We start from the raw sequence: 26,370 nt of genomic DNA on the forward strand, positions 1-26,370 counted from the left end.
GAATTACAGAACAGAACAGGGTCTCAAATTTAGAAAACCAACTTATGCTTGCTTAAGGGGAAAGGTGAGTTGGGGTGCTGCATAAAACCAGAGATTGAAATGAGCACAGATAAAGTTCCTTAAGCCAAATATGGAATAGACAAGAGCTACTCCTTGCTCAACGAAATGGACTCAACACCCCATATTAAACGCCTAAGAATGTACCTGACTAGTAAGTATCTTAAAACCTATGGATTGCTATGTCTCCGAAAGAGAATCAAGCATGTGTACAGGGACAGGTTGGAGAGGTTCGGTGAGCAAATGAAGACCCTTTGAAGTCATATTGCATGGTACCCATTCCACGGGTTTCAACTACCCAGGTTTAAGGTATTCTTCCTTCAGCTAAAACATGCATGTGGAACCTAGAGTATGATCAACCATGTGATCGGGAAACCTGTTCAAATATGTCTCAGTTTTCGTACCCTGGTACTCGGGTGCAACATTCCAGACGCTTTACTAACACTCTCCCGACTTGGAGAGTCAGTCCCTTTAACCTGCGGTTTGGCCCAGTTTGCAATTTCTGTGGAAGATGAACAGGAATAGCGAGAACCAATGAGAGACTAGCTGGAGGTGTCTGGACGGGCAAATTTAACTCTCATTTCCCACCAGGAAGAGGAATTAACCAAAGGCTCAGCGTGCCATGCCGGAACCAGATTAGGGCCTGAAGCCATCCTGCGGTGTTGCGGCCAGGTCACAAGAAAGCGAGTTGAAGAAAGGAGCTCAGGGGCACTGTAATTCACAAACCTGCAGAGTTATAAATGACAGCTATTGTCCAAAAATATACTGAAGTAAGGCTGCCAAGAGGACTTCAAAGCAGGGCAGAATTGCAGGAAACCGATTTCAGGAGGTAGACTGGAATTGCATTGAAAGCATAGGAAAAGAGGCAGAACGTCCACAATGATGCACTTGGCCAAAAAGGGCGTATGCGTTTTTTCCTGAATATATTCAGGAAAAAACGCATACGCCCTTTTTGGCCAACCAAGCAAGCTTGCAAAGGAAATCTGCACTACAATGAAGTCTCACTTCCCCCCGGTCAAAAGGGCCATCTGAAAAAAGTGTAAAATCCAGAAAGGCAGGACAGGCCATGGAGAACTGGGAGCCTTGTTATGCTGATGGGCGGGATGTAAATTGCCAACAGACACTCAGGAGAAGTGTATGGTGTTTCCTGAAACATCTAAAAAACAAAGCAAAAGAGCCTAGGGCACTTCCACTTATGGTTTTAGCTTAGGGAAATTAAAATCAAAAAGACACAGCCACCCCAAAGTTTGGGACACCTCTGTTTACAAGAACCTCATTTACCGTACAAGTTCAATATCACAGAAATTGAAAAATGGATAAACAACTTGTGGTACTTACGTACAATGCAGTATCACTCAGCAATGACATCTATGTCATCAGGCCCGTAGCAGCATAATGAGTGGATTCAGGTACGATGATTCTAACTGAAATAAGTCACACAGAAAAAGAAACATCATAAGATATCACTAATACACGGAATGTAAACTTGGGTACACAGGAACTGAATTCCAAAATAGAACAGGGTCTCAAATTTAGAAAACCAACTTATGCTTGCTTAAGGGGAAAGGTGAGTTGGGGTGCTGCATAAAACCAGAGATTGAAATGAGCACAGATAAATTTCCTTAAGCCAAATATGGAATAGAAAAGAGCTACTCCTTGCTCAACGAAATGGACTCAACACCCCATATTAAACGCCTAAGAATGTACCTTACTAGTAAGTATCTTAAAACCTATGGATTGCTATGTCTCCAAAAGAGAATCAAGCATGTGTACAGGGGCATAAACGCAGCAGTGATAGGATTGGAGAGGTTCGGTGAGCAAATGAAGACCCTTTGAAGTCATATTGCATGGTACCCATTCCACGGGTTTCAATTTCCCACGTTTAAGGTATTCTTCCTTCAGCTAAAACATGCATGTGGAACCTAGAGTATGATCAACCATGTGATCGGGAAACGTGTTCAAATATGTCTCAGTTTTCGTACCCTGGTACTCGGGTGCAACATTCCAGATGCTTTACTAACACTCTCCCGACTTGGAGAGTCAGTCCCTTTAACCTCCTGTTTGGCCCAGTTTGCAATTTCTGTGGAAGATGAACAGGAATAGCGAGAACCAATGAGAGACTAGCTGGAGGTGTCTGGACGGGCAAATTTAACTCTCATTTCCCACCAGGAAGAGGAATTAACCAAAGGCTCATTGTGCCCTACCGAAACCAGATTAGGGCCTGAAGCCATCCTGCGGTGTTGCGGCCAGGTCACAAGAAAGCGAGTTGAAGAAAGGAGCTCAGGGGCACTGTAATTCACAAACCTGCAGAGTTATAAATGACAGCTATCGTCCAAAAATATACTGAAGTAAGGCTGCCAAGAGGACTTGAAACCGGGGCAGAATTGCAGGAAACCGATTTCAGGAGGTAGACTGGAATTGCATTGAAAGCATAGGAAAAGAGGCAGAACGTCCACAATGATGCACTTGGCCAAAAAGGACGTATGCGTTTTTTCCTGAATATATTCAGGAAAAAACGCATACGTCCTTTTTGGCCAACTAAGCAAACTTGCAAAGGAAATCTGCACTACAATGAAGTCTCACTTCCCCCCGGTCAAAAGGGCCATCTGAAAAAAGTGTAAAATCCAGAAAGGCAGGACAGGCCATGGAGAACTGGGAGCCTTGTTATGCTGATGGGCGGGATGTAAATTGCCAACAGACACTCGGGAGAAGTGTATGGTGTTTCCTGAAACATCTAAAAAACAAAGCAACAGAGCCTAGGGCACTTCCACTTATGGTCCTATAGCTTAGGGAAATTAAAATCAAAAAGACACAGCCACCCCAAAGTTTGGGACGCCTCTGTTTACAAGAACCTCGTTTACCGTACAAGTTCAATATCACAGAAAGTGAAAAATGGATAAAGAACTTGTGGTACTTACGTACAATGCAGTATCACTCAGCAATGAAATCTATGTCATCAGGCCCGTAGCAGCATAATGAGTGGATTCAGGTACGATGATTCTAACTGAAATAAGTCACACAGAAAAAGAAACATCATAAGATATCACTAATACACGGAATGTAAACTTGGCTACACAGGAACTGAATTCCAAAACAGAACAGTGTCTCAAATTTAGAAAACCAACTTATGCTTGCTTAAGGGGAAAGGTGAGTTGGGGTGCTACATAAAACCAGAGATTGAAATGAGCACAGATAAAGTTCCTTAAGCCAAATATGGAATAGACAAGAGCTACTCCTTGCTCAACGAAATGGACTAAACACCCCATATTAAACGCCTAAGAATGTACCTGACTAGTAAGTATCTTAAAACCTATGGATTGCTATGTCTCCGAAAGAGAATCAAGCGTGTGTACAGGGGCATAAACGCAGCAGTGATAGGATTGGAGAGGTTCGGTGAGCAAATGAAGACCCTTTGAAGTCATATTGCATGGTACCCATTCCACGGGTCTCAACTCTCCATGTTTATGGTATTCTTCCTTCAGCTAAAACATGCATGTGGAACCCAGAGTATGATCAACCATGTGAACGGGAGACGTGTTCAAATATGTCTCAGTTTTCCTCCCCTGGTACTCGGGTGCAACATTCCAGACGCTTTACTAACACTCTCCCCACTTGGAGAGTCAACGCCTTTAACCTCCTGTTTGGCCCAGTTTGCAATTTCTGTGGAAGATGAACAGGAATAGCGAGAACCAATGAGAGACTAGCTGGAGGTGTCTGGACGGGCAAATTTAACTCTCATTTCCCACCAGGAAGAGGAATTAACCAAAGGCTCAGCGTGCCGTGCCGGAACCAGATTAGGGCCTGAAGCCATCCTGCGGTGTTGCGGCCAGCTCAAAAGAAAGCGAGTTGAAGAAAGGAGCTCAGGGGCACTGTAATTCACAAACCTGCAGAGTTATAAATGACAGCTATCGTCCAAAAATATACTGAAGTAAGGCTGCCAAGAGGACTTGAAAGCGGGGCAGAATTGCAGGAAACCGATTTCAGGAGGTAGACTGGAATTGCATTGAAAGCATAGGAAAAGAGGCAGAACGTCCACAATGATGCACTTGGCCAAAAAGGGCGTATGCGTTTTTTCCTGAATATATTCAGGAAAAAACGCATACGCCCTTTTTGGCCAACCAAGCAAGCTTGCAAAGGAAATCTGCACTACAATGAAGTCTCACTTCCCCCCGGTCAAAAGGGCCATCTGAAAAAAGTGTAAAATCCAGAAAGGCAGGACAGGCCATGGAGAACTGGGAGCCTTGTTATGCTGATGGGCGGGATGTAAATTGCCAACAGACACTCGGGAGAAGTGTATGGTGTTTCCTGAAACATCTAAAAAACAAAGCAACAGAGCCTAGGGCACTTCCACTTATGGTCCTATAGCTTAGGGAAATTAAAATCAAAAAGACACAGCCACCCCAAAGTTTGGGACACCTCTGTTTACAAGAACCTCGTTTACCGTACAAGTTCAATATCGCAGAAAGTGAAAAATGGATAAAGAACTTGTGGTACTTACGTACAATGCAGTATCACTCAGCAATGAAGTCTATGTCATTAGGCCCGTAGCAGCATAATGAGTGGATTCAGGTATGATGATTCTAACTGAAATAAGTCACACAGAAAAAGAAACATCATAAGATATCAGTAATACACGGAATGTAAACTTGGCTACACAGGAACTGAATTACAGAACAGAACAGGGTCTCAAATTTAGAAAACCAACTTATGCTTGCTTAAGGGTAAAGGTGAGTTGGGGTGCTGCATAAAACCAGAGATTGAAATGAGCACAGATAAAGTTCCTTAAGCCAAATATGGAATAGACAAGAGCTACTCCTTGCTCAACGAAATGGACTCAACACCGCATATTAAACGCCTAAGAATGTACCTGACTAGTAAGTATCTTAAAACCTATGGATTGCTATGTCTCCGAAAGAGAATCAAGCATGTGTACAGGGACATAAACGCAGCAGTGATAGGATTGGAGAGGTTCGGTGAGCAAATGAAGACCCTTTGAAGTCATATTGCATGGTACCCATTCCACGGGTTTCAACTACCCAGGTTTAAGGTATTCTTCCTTCAGCTAAAACATGCATGTGGAACCTAGAGTACGATCAACCATGTGATCGGGAAACGTGTTCAAATATGTCTCAGTTTTCATACCCTGGTACTCGGGTTCAACATTCCAGACGCTTTACTAACACCCTCCCGACTTGGAGAGTCAGTCCCTTTAACCTCCTGTTTGGCCCAGTTTGCAATTTCTGCGGAAGATGAACAGGAATAGCGAGAACCAATGAGAGACTAGATGGAGGTGTCTGGACGGGCAAATTTAACTCTCATTTCCCACCAGGAAGAGGAATTAACCAAAGGCTCAGCGTGCCGTGCCGGAACCAGAATAGGGCCTGAAGCCATCCTGCGGTGTTGCGGCCAGCTGAAAAGAAAGCGAGTTGAAGAAAGGAGCTCAGGGGCACTGTAACTCACAAACCTGCAGAGTTATAAATGACAGCTATCGTCCAAAGATATACTGAAGTAAGGCTGCCAAGAGGACTTGAAAGCGGGGCAGAATTTCAGGAAACCGATTTCAGGAGGTAGACTGGAATTGCATTGAAAGCATAGGAAAAGAGGCAGAACGTCCACAATGATGCACTTGGCCAAAAAGGGCGTATGCGTTTTTTCCTGAATATATTCAGGAAAAAACGCATACGCCCTTTTTGGCCAACCAAGCAAGCTTGCAAAGGAAATCTGCACTACAATGAAGTCTCACTTCCCCCCGGTCAAAAGGGCCATCTGAAAAAAGTGTAAAATCCAGAAAGGCAGGACAGGCCATGGAGAACTGGGAGCCTTGTTATGCTGATGGGCGGGATGTAAATTGCCAACAGACACTCGGGAGAAGTGTATGGTGTTTCCTGAAACATCTAAAAAACAAAGCAACAGAGCCTAGGGCACTTCCACTTATGGTCCTATAGCTTAGGGAAATTAAAATCAAAAAGACACAGCCACCCCAAAGTTTGGGACGCCTCTGTTTACAAGAACCTCGTTTACAGTACAAGTTCAACATCGCAGAAAGTGAAAAATGGATAAAGAAGTTGTGGTATTTACTTACAAAGCAATATCACTCAGCAATGAAATCTATGTCATCAGGCCCTTAGCAGCACAATGAGTGGATTCAGGTATGATGATTCTAACTGAAATAAGTCACACAGAAAAAGAAACATCATAAGATATCTGTAATACACGGAATGTAAACTTGGCTACACAGGAACTGAATTACAGAACAGAACAGGGTCTCAAATTTAGAAAACCAACTTATGCTTGCTTAAGGGTAAAGGTGAGTTGGGGTGCTGCAGAAAACCAGAGATTGAAATGAGCACAGATAAATTTCCTTAAGCCAAATATGGAATAGACAAGAGCTACTCCTTGCTCAACGAAATGAACTCAACACCGCATATTAAACGCCTAAGAATGTACCTGACTAGTAAGTATCTTAAAACCTATGGATTGCTATGTCTCCGAAAGAGAATCAAGCATGTGTACAGGGGCATAAACGCAGCAGTGATAGGATTGGAGAGGTTCGGTGAGCAAATGAAGACCCTTTGAAGTCATATTGCATGGTACCCATTCCACGGGTTTCAACTACCCAGGTTTAAGGTATTCTTCCTTCAGCTAAAACATGCATGTGGAACCTAGAGTATGATCAACCATGTGATCGGGAGACGTGTTCAAATATGTCTCAGTTTTCGTACCCTGGTACTCGGGTGCAACATTCCAGACGCTTTACTAACACTCTCCCGACTTGGAGAGTCAGTCCCTTTAACCTCCTGTTTGGCCCAGTTTGCAATTTCTGCGGAAGATGAACAGGAATAGCGAGAACCAATGAGAGACTAGCTGGAGGTGTCTGGACGGGCAAATTTAACTCTCATTTCCCACCAGGAAGAGGAATTAACCAAAGGCTCAGCGTGCCGTGCTGGAACCAGATTAGGGCCTGAAGCCATCCTGCGGTGTTGCGGCCAGGTCACAAGAAAGCGAGTTGAAGAAAGGAGCTCAGGGGCACTGTAATTCACAAACCTGCAGACTTATAAATGACAGCTATCGTCCAAAAATATACTGAAGTAAGGCTGCCAAGAGGACTTGAAAGCGGGGCAGAATTGCAGGAAACCGATTTCAGGAGGTAGACTGGAATTGCATTGAAAGCATAGGAAAAGAGGCAGAACGTCCACAATGATGCACTTGGCCAAAAAGGGCGTATGCGTTTTTTCCTGAATATATTCAGGAAAAAACGCATACGCCCTTTTTGGCCAACCAAGCAAGCTTGCAAAGGAAATCTGCACTACAATGAAGTCTCACTTCCCCCCGGTCAAAAGGGCCATCTGAAAAAAGTGTAAAATCCAGAAAGGCAGGACAGGCCATGGAGAACTGGGAGCCTTGTTATGCTGATGGGCGGGATGTAAATTGCCAACAGACACTCGGGAGAAGTGTACGGTGTTTCCTGAAACATCTAAAACACAAAGCAACAGAGCCTAGGGCATTTCCACTTATGGTCCTATAGCTTAGGGAAATTAAAATCAAAAAGACACAGCCACCCCAAAGTTTGGGACGCCTCTGTTTACAAGAACCTCGTTTACAGTACAAGTACAACATCGCAGAAAGTGAAAAATGGATAAAGAAGTTGTGGTATTTACTTACAAAGCAATATCACTCAGCAATGAAATCTATGTCATCAGGCCCTTAGCAGCACAATGAGTGGATTCAGGTATGATGATTCTAACTGAAATAAGTCACACAGAAAAAGAAACATCATAAGATATCAGTAATACACGGAATGTAAACTTGGCTACACAGGAACTGAATTACAGAACAGAACAGGGTCTCAAATTTAGAAAACCAACTTATGCTTGCTTAAGGGTAAAGGTGAGTTGGGGTGCTGCATAAAACCAGAGATTGAAATGAGCACAGATAAAGTTCCTTAAGCCAAATATGGAATAGAAAAGAGCTACTCCTTGCTCAACGAAATGCACTCAATACCGCATATTAAACGCCTAAGAATGTACCTGACTAGTAAGTATCTTAAAACCTATGGATTGCTATGTCTCCGAAAGAGAATCAATCGTGTGTACAGGGGCATAAACGCAGCAGTGATAGGATTGGAGAGGTTTAGTGAGCAAATGAAGACCCTTTGAAGTCATATTGCATCGTACCCATTACACGGGTCTCAACTCTCCAGGTTTAAGGTATTCTTCCTTCAGCTAAAACATGCATGTGGAACCCAGAGTAGGATCAACCGTGTGAACGGGAGACGTGTTCAAATATGTCTCAGTTTTCGTACCCTGGTACTCGGGTGCAACATTCCAGACGCTTTACTAACACTCTCCCGACTTGGAGAGTCAGTGCCTTTAACCTCCTGTTTGGCCCAGTTTGCAATTTCTGCGGAAGATGAAGCGGAATAGCGAGAACCAATGAGAGACTAGCTGGAGGTGTCTGGACGGGCAAATTTAACTCTCATTTCCCACCAGGAAGAGGAAATAACCAAAGGCTCAGCGTGCCGTGCCGGAACAAGATTAGGGCCTGAAGCCATCCTGCGGTGTTGCGGCCAGCTCAAAAGAAAGCGAGTTGAAGAAAGGAGCTCAGGGGCACTGTAATTCACAAACCTGCAGACTTATAAATGACAGCTATCGTCCAAAAATATACTGAAGTATGGCTGCCAAGAGGACTTGAATGCGGGGCAGAATTGCAGGAAACCGATTTCAGGAGGTAGACTGGAATTGCATTGAAAGCATAGGAAAAGAGGCAGAACGTCCAAAATGATGCACTTGGCCAAAAAGGGCGTATGCGTTTTTTCCTGAATATATTCAGGAAAAAACGCATACGCCCTTTTTGGCCAACCAAGCAAGCTTGCAAAGGAAATCTGCACTACAATGAAGTCTCACTTCCCCCCGGTCAAAAGGGCCATCTGAAAAAAGTGTAAAATCCAGAAAGGCAGGACAGGCCATGGAGAACTGGGAGCCTTTTTATGCTGATGGGAGGGATGTAAATTGCCAACAGACACTCGGGAGAAGTGTATGGTGTTTCCTGAAACATCTAAAAAACAAAGCAACAGAGTCTAGGGCACTTCCACTTATGGTCCTATAGCTTAGGGAAATTAAAATCAAAAAGACACAGCCACCCCAAAGTTTGGGACGCCTCTGTTTACAAGAACCTCATTTACCGTACAAGTTCAATATCACAGAAAGTGAAAAATGGATGAAGAAGTTGTGGTACTTACGTACAATGCAGTATCACTCAACAATGAAATCTATGTCATCAGGCCCGTAGCAGCATAATGAGTGGATTCAGGTACGATGATTCTAACTGAAATAAGTCACACAGAAAAAGAAACATCATAAGATATCACTAATACACAGAATGTAAACTTGGCTACACAGGAACTGAATTCCAAAACAGAACAGGGTCTCAAATTTAGAAAACCAACTTATGCTTGCTTAAGGGTAAAGGTGAGTTGGGGTGCTGCATAAAACCAGAGATTGAAATGAGCACAGATAAAGTTCCTTAAGCCAAATATGGAATAGACAAGAGCTACTCCTTGCTCAACGAAATGGACTCAACACCGCATATTAAACGCCTAAGAATGTACCTGACTAGTAAGTATCTTAAAACCTATGGATTGCTATGTCTCCGAAAGAGAATCAAGCATGTGTACAGGGGCATAAACGCAGCAGTGATAGGATTGGAGAGGTTCGGTGAGCAAATGAAGACCCTTTGAAGTCATATTGCATGGTACCCATTCCACGGGTTTCAACTACCCAGGTTTAAGGTATTCTACCTTCAGCTAAAACATGCATGTGGAACCTAGAGTATGATAAACCATGTGATAGGGAGACGTGTTCAAATATGTCTCAGTTTTCGTACCGTGGTACTCGGGTGCAACATTCCAGACGCTTTACTAACACCCTCCCGACTTGGAGAGTCAGTCCCTTTAACCTCCTGTTTGGCCCAGTTTGCAATTTCTGTGGAAGATGAACAGGAATAGCGAGAACCAATGAGAGACTAGATGGAGGTGTCTGGACGGGCAAATTTAACTCTCATTTCCCACCAGGAAGAGGAATTAACCAAAGGCTCAGCTTGCCGTGCCGGAACCAGATTAGGGCCTGAAGCCATCCTGCGGTGTTGCGGCCAGCTCAAAAGAAAGCGAGTTGAAGAAAGGAGCTCAGGGGCACTGTAATTCACAAACCTGCAGAGTTATCAATGACAGCTATCGTCCAAAAATATACTGAAGTAAGGCTGCCAAGAGGACTTGAAAGCGGGGCAGAATTGCAGGAAACAGATTTCAGGAGGTAGACTGGAATTGCATTGAAAGCATAGGAAAAGAGGCAGAACGTCCACAATGATGCACTTGGCCAAAAAGGGCGTATGCGTTTTTTCCTGAATATATTCAGGAAAAAACGCATACGCCCTTTTTGGCCAACCAAGCAAGCTTGCAAAGGAAATCTGCACTACAATGAAGTCTCACTTCCCCCCGGTCAAAAGGGCCATCTGAAAAAAGTGTAAAATCCAGAAAGGCAGGACAGGCCATGGAGAACTGGGAGCCTTGTTATGCTGATGGGCGGGATGTAAATTGCCAACAGACACTCGGGAGAAGTGTATGGTGTTTCCTGAAACATCTAAAAAACAAAGCAACAGAGCCTAGGGCACTTCCACTTATGGTCCTATAGCTTAGGGAAATTTAAATCTAAAAGACACAGCCACCCCAAAGTTTGGGACGCCTCTGTTTACAAGAACCTCGTTTACAGTACAAGTTCAACATCGCAGAAAGTGAAAAATGGATGAAGGAGTTGTGGTACTTACGTACAATGCAGTATCACTCAACAATGAAATCTATGTCATCAGGCCCGTAGCAGCATAATGAGTGGATTCAGGTACGATGATTCTAACTGAAATAAGTCACACAGAAAAAGAAACATCATAAGATATCACTAATACACAGAATGTAAACTTGGCTACACAGGAACTGAATTCCAAAACAGAACAGGGTCTCAAATTTAGAAAACCAACTTATGCTTGCTTAAGGGAAAAGGTGAGTTGGGGTGCTGCATAAAACCAGAGATTGAAATGAGCACAGATAAAGTTCCTTAAGCCAAATATGGAATAGACAAGAGCTACTCCTTGCTCAACGAAATGGACTCAACACCGCATATTAAACGCCTAAGAATGTACCTGACTAGTAAGTATCTTAAAACCTATGGATTGCTATGTCTCCGAAAGAGAATCAAGCATGTGTACAGGGGCATAAACGCAGCAGTGATAGGATTGGAGAGGTTCGGTGAGCAAATGAAGACCCTTTGAAGTCATATTGCATGGTACCCATTCCACGGGTTTCAACTACCCAGGTTTAAGGTATTCTACCTTCAGCTAAAACATGCATGTGGAAACTAGAGTATGATCAACCATGTGATCGGGAAACGTGTTCAAATATGTCTCAGTTTTCGTACCCTGGTACTCGGGTGCAACATTCCAGACGCTTTACTAACACCCTCCCGACTTGGAGAGTCAGTCCCTTTAACCTCCTGTTTGGCCCAATTTGCAATTTCTGTGGAAGATGAACAGGAATAGCGAGAACCAATGAGAGACTAGCTGGAGGTGTCTGGACGGGCAAATTTAACTCTCATTTCCCACCAGGAAGAGGAATTAACTAAAGGCTCAGCTTGCCGTGCCGGAACCAGATTAGGGCCTGAAGCCATCCTGCGGTGTTGTGGCCAGCTCAAAAGAAAGCGAGATGAAGAAAGGAGCTCAGGGGCACTGTAATTCACAAACCTGCAGAGTTATAAATGACAGCTATCGTCCAAAAATATACTGAAGTAAGGCTGCCAAGAGGACTTGAAAGCGGGGCAGAATTGCAGGAAACCGATTTCAGGAGGTAGACTGGAATTGTATTGAAAGCATAGGAAAAGAGGCAGAACGTCCACAATGATGCACTTGGCCAAAAAGGGCGTATGCGTTTTTTCCTGAATATATTCAGGAAAAAACGCATACGCCCTTTTTGGCCAACCAAGCAAGCTTGCAAAGGAAATCTGCACTACAATGAAGTCTCACTTCCCCCCAGTCAAAAGGGCCATCTGAAAAAAGTGTAAAATCCAGAAAGGCAGGACAGGCCATGGAGAACTGGGAGCCTTGTTATGCTGATGGGCGGGATGTAAATTGCCAACAGACACTCGGGAGAAGTGTATGGTGTTTCCTGAAACATCTAAAAAACAAAGCAACAGAGCCTAGGGCAATTCCACTTATGGTCCTATAGCTTAGGGAAATTAAAATCAAAAAGACACAGCCACCCCAAAGTTTGGGACCCCTCTGTTTACAAGAACCTCATTTACCGTACAAGTTCAATATCACAGAAAGTGAAAAATGGATAAAGAAGTTGTGGTACTTACGTACAATGCAGTATCACTCAACAATGAAATCTATGTCATCAGGCCCGTAGCAGCATAATGAGTGGATTCAGGTACGATGATTCTAACTGAAATAAGTCACACAGAAAAAGAAACATCATAAGATATCACTAATACACAGAATGTAAACTTGGCTACACAGGAACTGAATTCCAAAACAGAACAGGGTCTCAAATTTAGAAAACCAACTTATGCTTGCTTAAGCGGAAAGGTGAGTTGGGGTGCAGCATAAAACCAGAGATTGAAATGAGCACAGATAAAGTTCCTTAAGCCAAATATGGAATAGATAAGAGCTACTCCTTGCTCAACGAAATGGACTCAACACCCCATATTAAATGCCTAAGAATGTACCTGACTAGTAAGTATCTTAAAACCTATGGATTGCTATGTCTCCAAAAGAGAATCAAGCGTCTGTACAGGGGGATAAACGCAGCAGTGATAGGATTGGAGAAGTTCGGTGAGCAAATGAAGACCCTTTGAAGTCATATTGCATGGTACCCATTACACGGGTCTCAACTCTCCAGGTTTAAGGTATTCTTCCTTCAGCTAAAACATGCATGTGGAACCCAGAGTATGATCAACCGTGTGAACGGGAGACGTGTTCAAATATGTCTCAGTTTTCCTCCCCTGGTACTCGGGTGCAACATTCCAGACGCTTTACTAACACCCTCCCGACTTGGAGAGTCAGTCCCTTTAACCTCCTGTTTGGCCCAGTTTGCAATTTCTGTGGAAGATGAACAGGAATAGCGAGAACCAATGAGAGACTAGCTGGAGGTGTCTGGATGGGCAAATTTAACTCTCATTTCCCACCAGGAAGAGGAATTAACCAAAGGCTCAGCGTGCCGTGCCCGAACCAGATTAGGGCCTGAAGCCATCCTGCGGTGTTGCGGCCAGCTCAAAAGAAAGCGAGTTGAAGAAAGGAGCTCAGGGGCACTGTAATTCACAAACCTGCAGAGTTATAAATGACAGCTATCGTCCAAAAATATACTGAAGTAAGGCTGCCGAGAGGACTTGAAAGCGGGGCAGAATTGCAGGAAACCGATTTCAGGAGGTAGACTGGAATTGCATTGAAAGCATAGGAAAAGAGGCAGAACGTCCACAATGATGCACTTGGCCAAAAAGGGCGTATGCGTTTTTTCCTGAATATATTCAGGAAAAAACGCATATGCCCTTTTTGGCCAACCAAGCAAGCTTGCAAAGGAAATCTGCACTACAATGAAGTCTCACTTCCCCCCGGTCAAAAGGGCCATCTGAAAAAAGTGTAAAATCCAGAAAGGCAGGACAGGCCATGGAGAACTGGGAGCCTTGTTATGCTGATGGGCGGGATGTAAATTGTCAACAGACACTCGGGAGAAGTGTATGGTGTTTCCTGAAACATCTAAAAAACAAAGCAACAGAGCCTAGGGCACTTCCACTTATGGTCCTATAGCTTAGGGAAATTAAAATCAAAAAGACACAGCCACCCCAAAGTTTGGGACGCCTCTGTTTACAAGAACCTCGTTTACAGTACAAGTTCAACATCGCAGAAAGTGAAAAATGGATAAAGAAGTTGTGGTATTTACTTACAAAGCAATATCACTCAGCAATGAAATCTATGTCATCAGGCCCTTAGCAGCACAATGAGTGGATTCAGGTATGATGATTCTAACTGAAATAAGTCACACAGAAAAAGAAACATCATAAGATATCAGTAATACACGGAATGTAAACTTGGCTACACAGGAACTGAATTACAGAACAGAACAGGGTCTCAAATTTAGAAAACCAACTTATGCTTGCTTAAGGGTAAAGGTGAGTTGGGGTGCTGCATAAAACCAGAGATTGAAATGAGCACAGATAAAGTTCCTTAAGCCAAATATGGAATAGACAAGAGCTACTCCTTGCTCAACGAAATGGACTCAACACCGCATATTAAACGCCTAAGAATGTACCTGACTAGTAAGTATCTTAAAACCTATGGATTGCTATGTCTCCGAAAGAGAATCAAGCATGTGTACAGGGGCATAAACGCAGCAGTGATAGGATTGGAGAGGTTCGGTGAGCAAATGAAGACCCTTTGAAGTCATATTGCATGGTACCCATTCCACGGGTTTCAACTACCCAGGTTTAAGGTATTCTTCCTTCAGCTAAAACATGCATGTGGAAACTAGAGTATGATCAACCATGTGATCGGGAAACGTGTTCAAATATGTCTCAGTTTTCGTACCCTGGTACTCGGGTGCAACATTCCAGAGGCTTTACTAACATCCTCCCGACTTGGAGAGTCAGTCCCTTTAACCTCCTGTTTGGCCCAGTTTGCAATTTCTGTGGAAGATGAACAGGAATAGCGAGAACCAATGAGAGACTAGCTGGAGGTGTCTGGACGGGCAAATTTAACTCTCATTTCCCACCAGGAAGAGGAATTAACCAAAGGCTCAGCTTGCCGTGCCGGAACCAGATTAGGGCCTGAAGCCATCCTGCGGTGTTGCGGCCAGCTCAAAAGAAAGCGAGTTGAAGAAAGGAGCTCAGGGGCACTGTAATTCACAAAACTGCAGAGTTATAAATGACAGCTATCGTCCAAAAATATACTGAAGTAAGGCTGCCAAGAGGACTTGAAAGCGGGGCAGAATTGCAGGAAACCGATTTCAGGAGGTAGACTGGAATTGCATTGAAAGCATAGGAAAAGAGGCAGAACGTCCACAATGATGCACTTGGCCAAAAAGGGCGTATGCGTTTTTTCCTGAATATATTCAGGAAAAAACGCATACGCCCTTTTTGGCCAACCAAGCAAGCTTGCAAAGGAAATCTGCACTACAATGAAGTCTCACTTCCCCCCGGTCAAAAGGGCCATCTGAAAAAAGTGTAAAATCCAGAAAGGCAGGACAGGCCATGGAGAACTGGGAGCCTTGTTATGCTGATGGGCGGGATGTAAATTGCCAACAGACACTCGGGAGAAGTGTATGGTGTTTCCTGAAACATCTAAAAAACAAAGCAACAGAGCCTAGGGCACTTCCACTTATGGTCCTATAGCTTAGGGAAATTTAAATCTAAAACACACAGCCACCCCAAAGTTTGGGACGCCTCTGTTTACAAGAACCTCGTTTACAGTACAAGTTCAACATCGCAGAAAGTGAAAAATGGATAAAGAAGTTGTGGTATTTACTTACAAAGCAATATCACTCAGCAATGAAATCTATGTCATCAGGCCCTTAGCAGCACAATGAGTGGATTCAGGTATGATGATTCTAACTGATATAAGTCACACAGAAAAAGAAACATCATAAGATATCAGTAATACACGGAATGTAAACTTGGCTACACAGGAACTGAATTACAGAACAGAACAGGGTCTCAAATTTAGAAAACCAACTTATGCTTGCTTAAGGGTAAAGGTGAGTTGGGGTGCTGCATAAAACCAGAGATTGAAATGAGCACAGATAAAGTTCCTTAAGCCAAATATGGAATAGACAAGAGCTACTCCTTGCTCAACGAAATGGACTCAACACCGCATATTAAACGCCTAAGAATGTACCTGACTAGTAAGTATCTTAAAACCTATGGATTGCTATGTCTCCGAAAGAGAATCAAGCATGTGTACAGGGGCATAAACGCAGCAGTGATAGGATTGGAGAGGTTCGGTGAGCAAATGAAGACCCTTTGAAGTCATATTGCATGGTACCCATTCCACGGGTTTCAACTACCCAGGTTTAAGGTATTCTACCTTCAGCTAAAACATGCATGTGGAAACTAGAGTATGATCAACCATGTGATCGGGAAACGTGTTCAAATATGTCTCAGTTTTCGTACCCTGGTACTCGGGTGCAACATTCCAGACGCTTTACTAACACCCTCCCGACTTGGAGAGTCAGTCCCTTTAACCTCCTGTTTGGCCCAGTTTGCAATTTCTGTGGAAGATGAACAGGAATAGCGAGAACCAATGAGAGACTAGCTGGAGGTGTCTGGACGGGCAAATTTAACTCTCATTTCCCACCAGGAAGAGGAATTAACCAAAGGCTCAGCGTGCCGTGCCGGAACCAGATTAGGGCCTGAAGCCATCCTGCGGTGTTGCGGCCAGCTCAAAAGAAAGCGAGTTGAAGAAAGGAGCTCAGGGGCACTGTAATTCACAAACCTGCAGAGTTATAAATGACAGCTATCGTCCAAAAATATACTGAAGTAAGGCTGCCGAGAGGACTTGAAAGCGGGGCAGAATTGCAGGAAACCGATTTCAGGAGGTAGACTGGAATTGCATTGAAAGCATAGGAAAAGAGGCAGAACGTCCACAATGATGCACTTGGCCAAAAAGGGCGTATGCGTTTTTTCCTGAATATATTCAGGAAAAAACGCATACGCCCTTTTTGGCCAACCAAGCAAGCTTGCAAAGGAAATCTGCACTACAATGAAGTCTCACTTCCCCCCGGTCAAAAGGGCCATCTGAAAAAAGTGTAAAATCCAGAAAGGCAGGACAGGCCATGGAGAACTGGGAGCCTTGTTATGCTGATGGGCGGGATGTAAATTGTCAACAGACACTTGGGAGAAGTGTATGGTGTTTCCTGAAACATCTAAAAAACAAAGCAACAGAGCCTAGGGCACTTCCACTTATGGTCCTATAGCTTAGGGAAATTAAAATCAAAAAGACACAGCCACCCCAAAGTTTGGGACGCCTCTGTTTACAAGAACCTCGTTTACAGTACAAGTTCAACATCGCAGAAAGTGAAAAATGGATAAAGAAGTTGTGGTATTTACTTACAAAGCAATATCACTCAGCAATGAAATCTATGTCATCAGGCCCTTAGCAGCACAATGAGTGGATTCAGGTATGATGATTCTAACTGAAATAAGTCACACAGAAAAAGAAACATCATAAGATATCAGTAATACACGGAATGTAAACTTGGCTACACAGGAACTGAATTACAGAACAGAACAGGGTCTCAAATTTAGAAAACCAACTTATGCTTGCTTAAGGGTAAAGGTGAGTTGGGGTGCTGCATAAAACCAGAGATTGAAATGAGCACAGATAAAGTTCCTTAAGCCAAATATGGAATAGACAAGAGCTACTCCTTGCTCAACGAAATGGACTCAACACCGCATATTAAACGCCTAAGAATGTACCTGACTAGTAAGTATCTTAAAACCTATGGATTGCTATGTCTCCGAAAGAGAATCAAGCATGTGTACAGGGGCATAAACGCAGCAGTGATAGGATTGGAGAGGTTCGGTGAGCAAATGAAGACCCTTTGAAGTCATATTGCATGGTACCCATTCCACGGGTTTCAACTACCCAGGTTTAAGGTATTCTTCCTTCAGCTAAAACATGCATGTGGAAACTAGAGTATGATCAACCATGTGATCGGGAAACGTGTTCAAATATGTCTCAGTTTTCGTACCCTGGTACTCGGGTGCAACATTCCAGAGGCTTTACTAACATCCTCCCGACTTGGAGAGTCAGTCCCTTTAACCTCCTGTTTGGCCCAGTTTGCAATTTCTGTGGAAGATGAACAGGAATAGCGAGAACCAATGAGAGACTAGCTGGAGGTGTCTGGACGGGCAAATTTAACTCTCATTTCCCACCAGGAAGAGGAATTAACCAAAGGCTCAGCTTGCCGTGCCGGAACCAGATTAGGGCCTGAAGCCATCCTGCGGTGTTGCGGCCAGCTCAAAAGAAAGCGAGTTGAAGAAAGGAGCTCAGGGGCACTGTAATTCACAAAACTGCAGAGTTATAAATGACAGCTATCGTCCAAAAATATACTGAAGTAAGGCTGCCAAGAGGACTTGAAAGCGGGGCAGAATTGCAGGAAACCGATTTCAGGAGGTAGACTGGAATTGCATTGAAAGCATAGGAAAAGAGGCAGAACGTCCACAATGATGCACTTGGCCAAAAAGGGCGTATGCGTTTTTTCCTGAATATATTCAGGAAAAAACGCATACGCCCTTTTTGGCCAACCAAGCAAGCTTGCAAAGGAAATCTGCACTACAATGAAGTCTCACTTCCCCCCGGTCAAAAGGGCCATCTGAAAAAAGTGTAAAATCCAGAAAGGCAGGACAGGCCATGGAGAACTGGGAGCCTTGTTATGCTGATGGGCGGGATGTAAATTGCCAACAGACACTCGGGAGAAGTGTATGGTGTTTCCTGAAACATCTAAAAAACAAAGCAACAGAGCCTAGGGCACTTCCACTTATGGTCCTATAGCTTAGGGAAATTTAAATCTAAAACACACAGCCACCCCAAAGTTTGGGACGCCTCTGTTTACAAGAACCTCGTTTACAGTACAAGTTCAACATCGCAGAAAGTGAAAAATGGATAAAGAAGTTGTGGTATTTACTTACAAAGCAATATCACTCAGCAATGAAATCTATGTCATCAGGCCCTTAGCAGCACAATGAGTGGATTCAGGTATGATGATTCTAACTGATATAAGTCACACAGAAAAAGAAACATCATAAGATATCAGTAATACACGGAATGTAAACTTGGCTACACAGGAACTGAATTCCAAAACAGAACAGGGTCTCAAATTTAGAAAACCAACTTATGCTTGCTTCAGGGGAAAGGTGAGTTGGGGTGCTGCATAAAACCAGAGATTGAAATGAGCACAGATAAAGTTCCTTAAGCCAAATATGGAATAGACAAGAGCTACTCCTTGCTCAACGAAATGGACTCAACACCGCATATTAAACGCCTAAGAATGTACCTGACTAGTAAGTATCTTAAAACCTATGGATTGCTATGTCTCCGAAAGAGAATCAAGCATGTGTACAGGGGCATAAACGCAGCAGTGATAGGATTGGAGAGGTTCGGTGAGCAAATGAAGACCCTTTGAAATCATATTGCTTGGTACCCATTCCACGGGTTTCAACTACCCAGGTTTAAGGTATTCTTCCTTCAGCTAAAACATGCATGTGGAACCTAGAGTACGATCAACCATGTGATCGGGAAACGTGTTCAAATATGTCTCAGTTTTCATACCCTGGTACTCGGGTGCAACATTCCAGACGCTTTACTAACACCCTCCCGACTTGGAGAGTCAGTCCCTTTAACCTCCTGTTTGGCCCAGTTTGCAATTTCTGCGGAAGATGAACAGGAATAGCGAGAACCAATGAGAGACTAGCTGGAGGTGTCTGGACGGGCAAATTTAACTCTCATTTCCCACCAGGAAGAGGAATTAACGAAAGGCTCAGCGTTCCGTGCCGGAACCAGATTAGGGCCTGAAGCCATCCTGCGGTGTTGCGGCCAGCTCAAAAGAAAGCGAGTTGAAGAAAGGAGCTCAGGGGCACTGTAATTCACAAACCTGCAGAGTTATAAATGACAGCTATCGTCCAAAAATATACTGAAGTAAGGCTGCCAAGAGGACTTGAAAGCGGGGCAGAATTGCAGGAAACCGATTTCAGGAGGTAGACTGGAATTGCATTGAAAGCATAGGAAAAGAGGCAGAACGTCCACAATGATGCACTTGGCCAAAAAGTGCGTATGCGTTTTTTCCTGAATATATTCAGGAAAAAACGCATACGCCCTTTTTGGCCAACCAAGCAAGCTTGCAAAGGAAATCTGCACTACAATGAAGTCTCACTTCCCCCCGGTCAAAAGGGCCATCTGAAAAAAGTGTAAAATCCAGAAAGGCAGGACAGGCCATGGAGAACTGGGAGCCTTTTTATGCTGATGGGAGTGATGTAAATTGCCAACAGACACTCGGGAGAAGTGTATGGTGTTTCCTGAAACATCTAAAAAACAAAGCAACAGAGCCTAGGGCACTTCCACTTATGGTCCTATAGATTAGGGAAATTAAAATCAAAAAGACACAGCCACCCCAAAGTTTGGGACGCCTCTGTTTACAAGAACCTCGTTTACAGTACAAGTTCAACATCGCAGAAAGTGAAAAATGGATAAAGAAGTTGTGGTATTTACTTACAAAGCAATATCACTCAGCAATGAAATCTATGTCATCAGGCCCTTAGCAGCACAATGAGTGGATTCAGGTATGATGATTCTAACTGATATAAGTCACACAGAAAAAGAAACATCATAAGATATCAGTAATACACGGAATGTAAACTTGGCTACACAGGAACTGAATTACAGAACAGAACAGGGTCTCAAATTTAGAAAACCAACTTATGCTTGCTTAAGGGTAAAGGTGAGTTGGGGTGCTGCATAAAACCAGAGATTGAAATGAGCACAGATAAAGTTCCTTAAGCCAAATATGGAATAGACAAGAGCTACTCCTTGCTCAACGAAATGGACTCAACACCGCATATTAAACGCCTAAGAATGTACCTGACTAGTAAGTATCTTAAAACCTATGGATTGCTATGTCTCCGAAAGAGAATCAAGCATGTGTACAGGGGCATAAACGCAGCAGTGATAGGATTGGAGAGGTTCGGTGAGCAGATGAAGACCCTTTGAAATCATATTGCATGGTACCCATTCCACGGGTTTCAACTACCCAGGTTTAAGGTATTCTTCCTTCAGCTAAAACATGCATGTGGAACCTAGAGTACGATCAACCATGTGATCGGGAAACGTGTTCAAATATGTCTCAGTTTTCATACCCTGGTACTCGGGTGCAACATTCCAGACGCTTTACTAACACCCTCCCGACTTGGAGAGTCAGTCCCTTTAACCTCCTGTTTGGCCCAGTTTGCAATTTCTGCGGAAGATGAACAGGAATAGCGAGAACCAATGAGAGACTAGCTGGAGGTGTCTGGACGGGCAAATTTAACTCTCATTTCCCACCAGGAAGAGGAATTAACGAAAGGCTCAGCGTTCCGTGCCGGAACCAGATTAGGGCCTGAAGCCATCCTGCGGTGTTGCGGCCAGCTCAAAAGAAAGCGAGTTGAAGAAAGGAGCTCAGGGGCACTGTAATTCACAAACCTGCAGAGTTATAAATGACAGCTATCGTCCAAAAATATACTGAAGTAAGGCTGCCAAGAGGACTTGAAAGCGGGGCAGAATTGCAGGAAACCGATTTCAGGAGGTAGACTGGAATTGCATTGAAAGCATAGGAAAAGAGGCAGAACGTCCACAATGATGCACTTGGCCAAAAAGGGCGTATGCGTTTTTTCCTGAATATATTCAGGAAAAAACGCATACGCCCTTTTTGGCCAACCAAGCAAGCTTGCAAAGGAAATCTGCACTACAATGAAGTCTCACTTCCCCCCGGTCAAAAGGGCCATCTGAAAAAAGTGTAAAATCCAGAAAGGCAGGACAGGCCATGGAGAACTGGGAGCCTTTTTATGCTGATGGGAGTGATGTAAATTGCCAACAGACACTCGGGAGAAGTGTATGGTGTTTCCTGAAACATCTAAAAAACAAAGCAACAGAGCCTAGGGCACTTCCACTTATGGTCCTATAGATTAGGGAAATTAAAATCAAAAAGACACAGCCACCCCAAAGTTTGGGACGCCTCTGTTTACAAGAACCTCGTTTACAGTACAAGGTCAACATCGCAGAAAGTGAAAAATGGATAAAGAAGTTGTGGTATTTACTTACAAAGCAATATCACTCAGCAATGAAATCTATGTCATCAGGCCCTTAGCAGCACAATGAGTGGATTCAGGTATGATGATTCTAACTGATATAAGTCACACAGAAAAAGAAACATCATAAGATATCAGTAATACACGGAATGTAAACTTGGCTACACAGGAACTGAATTACAGAACAGAACAGGGTCTCAAATTTAGAAAACCAACTTATGCTTGCTTAAGGGTAAAGGTGAGTTGGGGTGCTGCATAAAACCAGAGATTGAAATGAGCACAGATAAAGTTCCTTAAGCCAAATATGGAATAGACAAGAGCTACTCCTTGCTCAACGAAATGGACTCAACACCGCATATTAAACGCCTAAGAATGTACCTGACTAGTAAGTATCTTAAAACCTATGGATTGCTATGTCTCCGAAAGAGAATCAAGCATGTGTACAGGGGCATAAACGCAGCAGTGATAGGATTGGAGAGGTTCGGTGAGCAAATGAAGACCCTTTGAAATCATATTGCATGGTACCCATTCCACGGGTTTCAACTACCCAGGTTTAAGGTATTCTTCCTTCAGCTAAAACATGCATGTGGAACCTAGAGTACGATCAACCATGTGATCGGGAAACGTGTTCAAATATGTCTCAGTTTTCATACCCTGGTACTCGGGTGCAACATTCCAGACGCTTTACTAACACCCTCCCGACTTGGAGAGTCAGTCCCTTTAACCTCCTGTTTGGCCCAGTTTGCAATTTCTGCGGAAGATGAACAGGAATAGCGAGAACCAATGAGAGACTAGCTGGAGGTGTCTGGACGGGCAAATTTAACTCTCATTTCCCACCAGGAAGAGGAATTAACGAAAGGCTCAGCGTTCCGTGCCGGAACCAGATTAGGGCCTGAAGCCATCCTGCGGTGTTGCAGCCAGCTCAAAAGAAAGCGAGTTGAAGAAAGGAGCTCAGGGGCACTGTAATTCACAAACCTGCAGAGTTATAAATGACAGCTATCGTCCAAAAATATACTGAAGTAAGGCTGCCAAGAGGACTTGAAAGCGGGGCAGAATTGCAGGAAACCGATTTCAGGAGGTAGACTGGAATTGCATTGAAAGCATAGGAAAAGAGGCAGAACGTCCACAATGATGCACTTGGCCAAAAAGTGCGTATGCGTTTTTTCCTGAATATATTCAGGAAAAAACGCATACGCCCTTTTTGGCCAACCAAGCAAGCTTGCAAAGGAAATCTGCACTACAATGAAGTCTCACTTCCCCCCGGTCAAAAGGGCCATCTGAAAAAAGTGTAAAATCCAGAAAGGCAGGACAGGCCATGGAGAACTGGGAGCCTCTTTATGCTGATGGGAGTGATGTAAATTGCCAACAGACACTCGGGAGAAGTGTATGGTGTTTCCTGAAACATCTAAAAAACAAAGCAACAGAGCCTAGGGCACTTCCACTTATGGTCCTATAGATTAGGGAAATTAAAATCAAAAAGACACAGCCACCCCAAAGTTTGGGACGCCTCTGTTTACAAGAACCTCGTTTACAGTACAAGTTCAACATCGCAGAAAGTGAAAAATGGATAAAGAAGTTGTGGTATTTACTTACAAAGCAATATCACTCAGCAATGAAATCTATGTCATCAGGCCCTTAGCAGCACAATGAGTGGATTCAGGTATGATGATTCTAACTGAAATAAGTCACACAGAAAAAGAAACATCATAAGATATCAGTAATACACGGAATGTAAACTTGGCTACACAGGAACTGAATTACAGAACAGAACAGGGTCTCAAATTTAGAAAACCAACTTATGCTTGCTTAAGGGTAAAGGTGAGTTGGGGTGCTGCATAAAACCAGAGATTGAAATGAGCACAGATAAAGTTCCTTAAGCCAAATATGGAATAGACAAGAGCTACTCCTTGCTCAACGAAATGGACTCAACACCGCATATTAAACGCCTAAGAATGTACCTGACTAGTAAGTATCTTAAAACCTATGGATTGCTATGTCTCCAAAAGAGAATCAAGCATGTGTACAGGGGCATAAACGCAGCAGTGATAGGATTGGAGAGGTTCGGTGAGCAAATGAAGACCCTTTGAAGTCATATTGCATGGTACCCATTCCACGGGTTTCAACTACCCAGGTTTAAGGTATTCTACCTTCAGCTAAAACATGCATGTGGAAACTAGAGTATGATCAACCATGTGATCGGGAAACGTGTTCAAATATGTCTCAGTTTTCGTACCCTGGTACTCGGGTGCAACATTCCAGACGCTTTACTAACATCCTCCCGACTTGGAGAGTCAGTCCCTTTAACCTCCTGTTTGGCCCAGTTTGCAATTTCTGCGGAAGATGAACAGGAATAGCGAGAACCAATGAGAGACTAGCTGGAGGTGTCTGGACGGGCAAATTTAACTCTCATTTCCCACCAGGAAGAGGAATTAACCAAAGGCTCAGCTTGCCGTGCCGGAACCAGATTAGGGCCTGAAGCCATCCTGCGGTGTTGCGGCCAGCTCAAAAGAAAGCGAGTTGAAGAAAGGAGCTCAGGGGCACTGTAATTCACAAACCTGCAGAGTTATAAATGACAGCTATCGTCCAAAAATATACTGAAGTCAGGCTGCCAAGAGGACTTGAAAGCGGGGCAGAATTGCAGGAAACCGATTTCAGGAGGTAGAGTGGAATTGCATTGAAAGCATAGGAAAAGAGGCAGAACGTCCACAATGATGCACTTGGCCAAAAAGGGCGTATGCGTTTTTTCCTGAATATATTCAGGAAAAAACGCATACGCACTTTTTGGCCAACCAAGCAAGATTGCAAAGGAAATCTGCACTACAATGAAGTCTCACTTCCCCCCGGTCAAAAGGGCCATCTGAAAAAAGTGTAAAATCCAGAAAGGCAGGACAGGCCATGGAGAACTGGGAGCCTTGTTATGCTGATGGGCGGGATGTAAATTGCCAACAGACACTCGGGAGAAGTGTATGGTGTTTCCTGAAACATCTAAAAAACAAAGCAACAGAGCCTAGGGCACTTCCACTTATGGTCCTATAGCTTAGGGAAATTAAAATCAAAAAGACACAGCCACCCCAAAGTTTGGGACGCCTCTGTTTACAAGAACCTCATTTACCGTACAAGTTCAATATCACAGAAAGTGAAAAATGGATAAAGAAGTTGTGGTACTTACGTACAATGCAGTATCACTCAACAATGAAATCTATGTCATCAGGCCCGTAGCAGCATAATGAGTGGATTCAGGTACGATGATTCTAACTGAAATAAGTCACACAGAAAAAGAAACATCATAAGATATCACGAATACACAGAATGTAAACTTGGCTACACAGGAACTGAATTCCAAAACAGAACAGGGTCTCAAATTTAGAAAACCAACTTATGCTTGCTTAAGGGGAAAGGTGAGTTGGGGTGCTGCATAAAACCAGAGATTGAAATGAGCACAGATAAAGTTCCTTAAGCCAAATATGGAATAGACAAGAGCTACTCCTTGCTCAACGAAATGGACTCAACACCGCATATTAAACGCCTAAGAATGTACCTGACTAGTAAGTATCTTAAAACCTATGGATTGCTATGTCTCCGAAAGAGAATCAAGCATGTGTACAGGGGCATAAACGCAGCAGTGATAGGATTGGAGAGGTTCGGTGAGCAAATGAAGACCCTTTGAAGTCATATTGCATGGTACCCATTCCACGGGTTTCAACTACCCAGGTTTAAGGTATTCTACCTTCAGCTAAAACATGCATGTGGAAACTAGAGTATGATCAACCATGTGATCGGGAAACGTGTTCAAATATGTCTCAGTTTTCGTACCCTGGTACTCGGGTGCAACATTCCAGAGGCTTTACTAACACCCTCCCGACTTGGAGAGTCAGTCCCTTTAACCTCCTGTTTGGCCCAGTTTGCAATTTCTGTGGAAGATGAACAGGAATAGCGAGAACCAATGAGAGACTAGCTGGAGGTGTCTGGACGGGCAAATTTAACTCTCATTTCCCACCAGGAAGAGGAATTAACCAAAGGCTCAGCTTACCGTGCCGGAACCAGATTAGGGCCTGAAGCCATCCTGCGGTGTTGCGGCCAGCTCAAAAGAAAGCGAGTTGAAGAAAGGAGCTCAGGGGCACTGTAATTCACAAACCTGCAGAGTTATAAATGACAGCTATTGTCCAAAAATATACTGAAGTAAGGCTGCCAAGAGGACTTGAAAGCGGGGCAGAATTGCAGGAAACCGATTTCAGGAGGTAGACTGGAATTGCATTGAAAGCATAGGAAAAGAGGCAGAACGTCCACAATGATGCACTTGGCCAAAAAGGGCGTATGCGTTTTTTCCTGAATATATTCAGGAAAAAACGCATACGCCCTTTTTGGCCAACCAAGCAAGCTTGCAAAGGAAATCTGCACTACAATGAAGTCTCACTTCCCCCCGGTCAAAAGGGCCATCTGAAAA

The 26,370-nt window shown here is 43.7% G+C and overlaps 1 long non-coding RNA gene across 2 annotated transcripts in view; it reads right to left on the reverse strand.

The window, feature by feature from the left end:
* The window catches only part of LOC137218210 (uncharacterized), an 824,059-nt gene that overhangs the window by 417,108 nt on the left and 380,581 nt on the right, over window positions 1–26,370 (reverse strand). The window contains exon 3 of one of the 2 annotated variants that reach the window (XR_010940528.1): window positions 1,400–1,481. This is a non-coding gene — a long non-coding RNA (uncharacterized lncRNA). Of the gene's footprint in view, window positions 1–1,395; window positions 1,482–26,370 lie in introns of both variants that reach the window. The other variant, XR_010940529.1, reaches the window with a different exon arrangement.

Source organism: Pseudorca crassidens, unplaced genomic scaffold (genome assembly GCF_039906515.1).
Source record: "Pseudorca crassidens isolate mPseCra1 unplaced genomic scaffold, mPseCra1.hap1 Scaffold_46, whole genome shotgun sequence".
Classification (NCBI taxonomy): Eukaryota; Metazoa; Chordata; class Mammalia; order Artiodactyla; family Delphinidae; genus Pseudorca; species Pseudorca crassidens.